The 8,232-nt window shown below is 49.3% G+C and overlaps 3 non-coding genes and 1 pseudogene across 3 annotated transcripts; all 4 read right to left on the minus strand.

Annotated features, from left to right (window-relative positions):
* Positions 1-732: 732 nt before the first annotated feature.
* Positions 733-851, minus strand: LOC121394967 (annotated as a pseudogene).
* An 816-nt stretch (positions 852-1,667) lies between these two features.
* LOC121394905 lies at positions 1,668-1,786 on the minus strand. Its single transcript, XR_005962083.1, has one exon. It is a non-coding gene; the product is annotated as a 5S ribosomal RNA (ribosomal RNA).
* A 754-nt stretch (positions 1,787-2,540) lies between these two features.
* LOC121394906 lies at positions 2,541-2,659 on the minus strand. The gene has a single exon (XR_005962084.1). It is a non-coding gene; the product is annotated as a 5S ribosomal RNA (ribosomal RNA).
* A 752-nt stretch (positions 2,660-3,411) lies between these two features.
* Positions 3,412-3,530, minus strand: LOC121394913. Its single transcript, XR_005962085.1, has one exon. It is a non-coding gene; the product is annotated as a 5S ribosomal RNA (ribosomal RNA).
* Between the last annotated feature and the right edge of the window lie 4,702 nt (positions 3,531-8,232).

Consider the following 8,232-nt stretch of genomic DNA (forward strand, 5'->3'; position numbering starts at 1 on the left):
TTCCTCCTCTTGTGCTGCCTTCTTGGGGCCCAGCTCCTCCCCATGCAGGGCTCTTTTCCCAGATAAACAACCCCAGCCTGGACAGCCGGCCCGCCTACCTCAGCTCCTCCATCCCTTTCACCCTGTACTTACCCCTCTGCCCTCTCTCCAGCTCACTCATAACCTTCTTAAGGACCGCATATACTGGAGGCCAAATCCCAGCTGCCTACCCAGCTCGGGCCTGACCGGGGGCAACCGCAGAAAAGGCTCAAACTGCCCTTTCCCCACCCCCCACCACTTCATGCCCTTTTCTATACAGACGGGACCTTATTTGCTACGGCCGCCGCCAGCGAATGACACTGCCTACAATTGGACAGCTTGTTCTCTTCAAACCCCCCGCCCCTCCCATGGCCCTTGTCAGCTCAGGATAGCCCTTGCATCAAAGTGTCCAGCAAAATCCAAGGGGCAGATCACTTCCAGCGCCATCCAGAGTCCAGCTTGCTGCTCACCTCCTGAGAAAAGGCCCTTTCCTTTTGTGTCTGAGGCAGACACAAAAAAGCCTTTTTCCACTCGACATTTTGCTGAGAGGCCAAGCTTGTCCTGGCCAAGGCCCGCAGGTGTACAGTTCAGCGTATGGAGTGGCTCCCTTACAGGGGGTGGGGGTCTCTATCAGCAGCTAGCTGTCTGGCTGTTGCGGGAAGGAAAAAGCAGGGAGGAGACTGCCCCCTGCTGCTCAGAAGGGCAAAGTGCAAAAGCCTACGACACCTGGTATTCCAGGCGGTCTCCCATCCAAGTACTAACCAGGCCCGACCCTGTTTGGGCTTCCGAGATCAGACGAGATCGGGCACTTTCAGGGTGGTGTGGCCGTAGGCGAACACAAGGCTGACTTTCCTCCTCTTGTGCTGCTTCTTGGGCCCAGCTCCTCCCCATGCAGGGCTCTTTCCCCAAGATAAACAACCCCAGCCTGGACAGCCGGCCCGCCTACCTCAGCTCCTCCATCCCTTTCACCCCTGTACTTACACCCCTCTGCCCTGGACAGCCGGCCCGCCTACCTCAGCTCCTCCATCCCTTTCACCCCTGTACTTACACCCCTCTGCCCTCTCTCCAGCTCACTCATAACCTTCTTAAGGACCGCATATACTGGAGGCCAAATCCCAGCTGCCTACCCCAGCTCGGGCCTGACCGGGGGGCAACCGCAGAAAAGGCTCAAACTGCCCTTTCCCCACCCCCCACCACTTCATGCCCTTTTCTATACAAGACGGGACCTTATTTGCTACGGCCGCCGCCAGCGAATGACACTGCCTACAATTGGACAGCTTGTTCTCTTCAAACCCCCCTCCCATGGCCCTTGTCAGCTCAGGATAGCCCTTGCATCAAAGTGTCCAGCAAAATCCAAGGGGCAGATCACTTCCAGCGCCATCCCAGAGTCCACTTGCTGCTCACCTCCTGAGAAAAGGCCCTTTCCTTTTGTGTCTGAGGCAGACACAAAAAAGCCTTTTTTCCACTCGACATTTTGCTGAGAGGCCAAGCTTGTCCTGGCCAAGGCCCGCAGGTGTACAGTTCAGCGTATGGAGTGGCTCCCTTACAGGGGGTGGGGTCTCTATCAGGCAGCTAGCTGTCTGGCTGTTGCGGGAAGGAAAAAGCAGGGAGGAGACTGCCCCCTGCTGCTCAGAAGGGCAAAGTGCAAAAGCCTACGACACCTGGTATTCCCAGGCGGTCTCCCATCCAAGTACTAACCAGGCCCGACCCTGCTTGGCTTCCGAGATCAGACGAGATCGGGCACTTTCAGGGTGGTGTGGCCGTAGGCGAACACAAGGCTGACTTTTCCTCCTCTTGTGCTGCCTTCTTGGGGCCCAGCTCCTCCCCATGCAGGGCTCTTTTCCCCAAGATAAACAACCCCAGCCTGGACAGCCGGCCCGCCTACCTCAGCTCCTCCATCCCTTTCACCCCTGTACTTACACCCCTCTGCCCTCTCTCCAGCTCACTCATAACCTTCTTAAGGACCGCATATACTGGAGGCCAAATCCCAGCTGCCTACCCCAGCTCGGGCCTGACCGGGGGCAACCGCAGAAAAGGCTCAAACTGCCCTTTCCCCACCCCCCACCACTTCATGCCCTTTTCTATACAAGACGGGACCTTATTTGCTACGGCCGCCGCCAGCGAATGACACTGCCTACAATTGGACAGCTTGTTCTCTTCAACACCCCCCTCCCATGGCCCTTGTCAGCTCAGGATAGCCCTTGCATCAAAGTGTCCAGCAAAATCCAAGGGGCAGATCACTTCCAGCGCCATCCCAGAGTCCAGCTTGCTGCTCACCTCCTGAGAAAAGGCCCTTTCCTTTTGTGTCTGAGGCAGACACAAAAAAGCCTTTTTTCCACTTGACATTTTGCTGAGAGGCCAAGCTTGTCCTGGCCAAGGCCCGCAGGTGTACAGTTCAGCGTATGGAGTGGCTCCCTTACAGGGGGTGGGGTCTCTATCAGGCAGCTAGCTGTCTGGCTGTTGCGGGAAGGAAAAAGCAGGGAGGAGACTGCCCCCTGCTGCTCAGAAGGGCAAAGTGCAAAAGCCTACGACACCTGGTATTCCCAGGCGGTCTCCCATCCAAGTACTAACCAGGCCCGACCCTGCTTGGCTTCCGAGATCAGACGAGATCGGGCACTTTCAGGGTGGTGTGGCCGTAGGCAAACACAAGGCTGACTTTTCCTCCTCTTGTGCTGCCTTCTTGGGGCCCAGCTCCTCCCCATGCAGGGCTCTTTTCCCCAAGATAAACAACCCCAGCCTGGACAGCCGGCCCGCCTACCTCAGCTCCTCCATCCCTTTCACCCCTGTACTTACACCCCTCTGCCCTCTCTCCAGCTCACTCATAACCTTCTTAAGGACCGCATATACTGGAGGCCAAATCCCAGCTGCCTACTCCAGCTCGGGCCTGACCGGGGGCAACCGCAGAAAAGGCTCAAACTGCCCTTTCCCCACCCCCACCACTTCATGCCCTTTTCTATACAAGACGGGACCTTATTTGCTACGGCCGCCGCCAGCGAATGACACTGCCTACAATTGGACAGCTTGTTCTCTTCAAACCCCCCTCCCATGGCCCTTGTCAGCTCAGGATAGCCCTTGCATCAAAGTGTCCAGCAAAATCCAAGGGGCAGATCACTTCCAGCGCCATCCCAGAGTCCAGCTTGCTGCTCACCTCCTGAGAAAAGGCCCTTTCCTTTTGTGTCTGAGGCAGACACAAAAAAGCCTTTTTTCCACTCGACATTTTGCTGAGAGGCCAAGCTTGTCCTGGCCAAGGCCCGCAGGTGTACAGTTCAGCGTATGGAGTGGCTCCCTTACGGGGGTGGGGGTCTCTATCAGGCAGCTAGCTGTCTGGCTGTTGCGGGAAGGAAAAAGCAGGGAGGAGACTGCCCCCTGCTGCTCAGAAGGGCAAAGTGCAAAAGCCTACGACACCTGGTATTCCCAGGCGGTCTCCCATCCAAGTACTAACCAGGCCCGACCCTGCTTGGCTTCCGAGATCAGACGAGATCGGGCACTTTCAGGGTGGTGTGGCCGTAGGCGAACACAAGGCTGACTTTTCCTCCTCTTGTGCTGCCTTTTTTTGGGGCCCAGCATATAACACCCTCTAACTTCTGTTTATTCTCCTCACCCCTAAACTAATCTCATAACAGTGCCAGTTAAGTTGTCCATACACAGTGTGATGAAAATTGATAGACCAAGTCAGTAGCTTATAAGCCTATGTGTGAGGCCTTCCCATTTTTCAACTCGGCCAAAATTGTGTAAATATTAATCGGACAGGTTTAAAAATCCCAGCACCGAGGTACCTCCCATTTTAAGATGGGTATCGGTAAAATATCTGTTTGTTTGACAATTCACTAAATGAGCAGATTTTAGTCTCATTAACTCACTGACAGTATCAACACACACAGGATTGTATCAATATTTATAGGCAACCCCCAGCTGTACAAAGTACGGAAGTCCCCACAAAATCACCATTAATTTGCAGTTTGTTTTCGGGGACCCAGTATCAGACACTGCCACTCAGGAATAGCCACATTTCCACTGAGTATTTCTTTCAGTACATCAGAGCCTCCTACATGGCATGCTGGGAGCTGTAGTTTAGGCTCATTATACAGTAAATATAAATCTGTTTCTTTAGGGCTGAAATGGGAGCCTCCCAGATACAGACAGAAGCTTTTGTTCATTCGTGGAACACATTTAGGCAGAAGCCTATCGGCCTCACCAGAGACACTTTCTGATTTATCTGGCCCTTGGCAGCAAGGAGAGCACACAGGGTTAATGATGAGCTGAGATGATAGAGAATTCTCATGAATGGGGTTAAATTGTGGTGCTATTACATATAAATGATAACACAGCAGCCTGACTGGTTTACGATCACTATATTTTCTCTTTTATTCTCTTAGGCTTTAAAGCAATAGCCAGTGATTTAGATAAAGACCATTAATTAGTCCAGTGACAGAACTACAGGGGGGACATGGGTGACCCACGGTGCAGACAAAATTGTAATTGTTTTTCTGTATTGCCGGTGACTTTGTGCAGCCAGGTGGTCACCCAGGACCTATTAATTTAACCCCTGAATAACTCCTAATTTTCTGCCGTTCAGACAGACAGAATCCTGTGAGTGGAAGGAGGTAAAATACGGTGAAGGAGGATTTCTCTGCCGGTGTATTTCAGCCATTCAAGATGTGACCAAAACTGCCCCTTCCCACTGACGGTAATGAGACCCCTCAGGTGCAGGTGAATGAGCAGCTCTGGGATCGGCCACATCAAAAGTCTCTGCGTCGCACATGGACTGAGTCAAATGCTACTGATGTGAATAAGAGACTGGAATATGAATAAGAGACTGGAATATGAATAAGAGACTGGAATATGAATAAGAGACTGGAATATGAATAAGAGAGGACTGAATAGAAAGATGAGGAATAAAAAGTAACAATAACAATACATTTGTAGCCTTACAGAGTATTTGTTTTTAGATGGGGTCTTAAAGCTGGAAATGTATCCCAATATAAAAACGTAAGCTGCAGAATAGAGCACAGAGATGAACCACATCCCCTACATGATATGTCACTGCTTTTGCTTCCAATAAGGATTAATTATATCTTAGTTGGGATCAAGTACAAGCGACTGTTTTATTATTACACAGAAAAAGGAAATCAGTTTCTGATTTGGATTATTTGGATAAAATGGAGTCTATAGGAGACGGCCTTCCAGTAACTTGCAGCTTCCTGGATAACAGGTTTCCGGCTAATAGATCCCACACCAGTACTTTCGAAATCACAACATAATAATAATAATAAAGTATGTAAACATTAAGCAGCTGCAACAAAAAAAAATGATGTACTGCGAAGATGCCCACCTGAAGTGCTGATATGTATGAGAAGTCATTGAACATGGTTAAATGGGATTCTTCGGAAAACATGCTTTTTTAAAAAAAAAAAAATCCATCCGTTATTTCAGATTCACAAACTTTAGGTTGGTGCAATAGGTTCAGCATATAAAATATGGCATTTTTAGCCACATTCATTTTTAGGGTTTAGTTCTCCTTTAACATGGATGAAGAGCAACACTGATAATTATAAACCAATGAAGCATAATACAGGATATTATAGAAAGAATATCAGTGGATGCCATATTGATCCAGCCATAGGTGCCCTTATGTCCCCCCCGTCAGCCTTACAGGGGGGCATCAGACTTCAGAGGATGATGTAGTAGGGAGATGACATCAGAGGACAATGTAGTAGGGAGATGACATCAGAGGATGATGTAGTAGGGAGATGACATCAGAGGATGATGTAGTAGGGAGATGACATCAGAGGATGATGTAGCAGAGAGATGACATCAGAGAATGATGTAGCAGGGAGATGACATCAGCGGATGATGTAGCATGGAGATGACATCAGAGGATGATGTAGAAGGGAGATGACATCAGAGGACGATGTAGTAGGGAGATGACATCAGAGGACGATGTAGTAGGGAGATGACATCAGAGGATGATGTAGAAGAGAGATGACATCAGAGGATGATGTAGCAGGGAGATGACATTGCAGATAACATGGTGAAGTGTGTAACTGAGTAACTTGAGGATGACAAGTAAGAAACATTGGGGTGCACATATAGCGAACTACAAAGCACAAGGAACGTGGGAGCGAGAGAAGAGTATAAAATCCTCCAGTTGGAGGGAATGTAAAGTAGTTCATATGAGACTATTTGCCTTTCAAAGTCAGATACATTAAACGGTGGTTACGATAAGGCCAGACAATGTCACAAGTGGAAGGTTTCTGAACAAACGAGGAGGCATGTGATCTGAAGAATTGTTGAGCTTGGCCATTCATATGATGGAATTGGCAGAGAGAAACCTCAGGGATCTGAAAGAAGACTATATCCCTGGGAAACAGAATCTCTTGGCAGAAAGGCTGTCGGTCCACACCCGGGACGGGAGAATAAAATCATTGCATATTCCTCAAGATCCAGAGGAAATGGGGTCCGTTTTGCATAGACCTCATGGTTTCCAAACACAATTTAAAGATGAGGAGATGTGTCTTGGACAAAGGATCACAAGGCCAAAGGGAAAGATGCCTTTTCAATCAATTGGAAATAAAACAGAGCTTATTTATTCACACCAATAAACATTATCCAGAGAGTCCTCAAAAAGATTGAGGACAACAAAGCAAAGGTGGCCCTGGTATTGGTTCCCACAGCTACTGCTTCTAGTGAAAGACCAACCTCTCCATCTCCCAACGAGACCGGATCTGCTGATTCAGGGAAGATTAGTTCCCCCAGGACAGACCTTAGAGACTTGGCTCTTGAAAGGGTAACATTTTAATCCTTAGGACTTTCCGATACATTAATGGCGGCAAAAAGACCTTCCACTGTACAGAGATATTTTTCTTAATGGGAGTGTTATGATTGGTATCCCAAACCCAGAACAAACCCCAAGGTCTCGGTCGCGCCTCAGTCTTCCGCCTATAACAGCCCCTTTCACTTCTGGAGAAGCCCCCGCTACTCGGGTGTCGCCAGGTCTCAGCATGAGGACCAGGGAGGGAGCTCCGGCAGGCAAGGGAACTACACGAAGTACAGGAACAGAGAACAAGAGCCGTAGTCGAGGTCACAGGCGAGTTCAAACACACCAAAATGCAGGACAAAATCAGGATCCAAAGAATAGTCAATACACAGGCAAAGGTCAGGACGGGCAGCGAACTAGACCAGATCAGGGGACAGACAGGGTCAAGAACAACTAGGAATACTCAGAAACCAGGAACCAATAAATAAGACCTACGTTGGGTAATGCATGAAAGACGCCTGCACCTTCCACCATTTTCCTGGACTGGGTCGTGGTAGTGGGCAGGTATTTTCCATCATTTTTCCAGGGAGGCTTAGTTGACAAATATGGTGGCTGGGAGCAGAAGTCAAATACAGTAAGTGCAGTCCGGTGAGTCTGACAGCTTCATGTGGAAGAGTTTTGTTCTTTAAGTTGGAACGTGTCACTATTTAATGACATTATAATTAGGAATCTGCTATATGAGGGGCAGCACAAATGCAAGTGCTTTTATATGGGTTCCAAGACAAGGATTTACTGGATCAGTATCAGGGAGAGCTATGGGAAGTAACGTCACCACAAAACTTCTTGTCCTACTAAGGCTGGCGGCACACGTGGCTACTTGGGGAGCCCATTGACAAATCGCCTCTTCTTCTAGCGACTAATCTCCCCAAAATACCTTCCCGCCGGCTAGAATGTAAATCACCATGGGGATGGCAGTCGGAGCGCTTCGGCTTTTTGAAGTTTCCTTGTGAGGCAACTTTGGAAAACAAAGTGATCTGAGTGCCGTCCCGCCGGTGATTTACATTCTAGCAGAAAGAAAGGCATTTTGGGGAGATTAGTCGCCCGAAACAGAGGCGATTTGTCGCTGGGCTCCCCAAGTAGCCACGTGTGCCACCACCCTTAACCTCTGGCCTATTTCTGCTACAATGATGATCCTCACTGGCTGGGCCACCTCTGGGCGAGATATAATGGAATTCTAACCGTAATCACTATTAATCCAAAATGAAACTCTTCACACACAGAGACCCGGATAGAGCCGGTAATTATTAAATTAAGAACCAAGCAATAGAGACATGGATGCCCGTAGGCTGCCCAACATACAGCAGGTGGCGCTATCACCCAAAGTCAACCAATCAGGTTCATTTGTTCTGATACAGGAGTAACTGCCCTTCAGACTCTCCACAAGAAGAGCCGGGTAT

Source organism: Xenopus laevis, chromosome 6L (assembly GCF_017654675.1).
Source record: "Xenopus laevis strain J_2021 chromosome 6L, Xenopus_laevis_v10.1, whole genome shotgun sequence".
Taxonomy (NCBI): Eukaryota; Metazoa; Chordata; class Amphibia; order Anura; family Pipidae; genus Xenopus; species Xenopus laevis.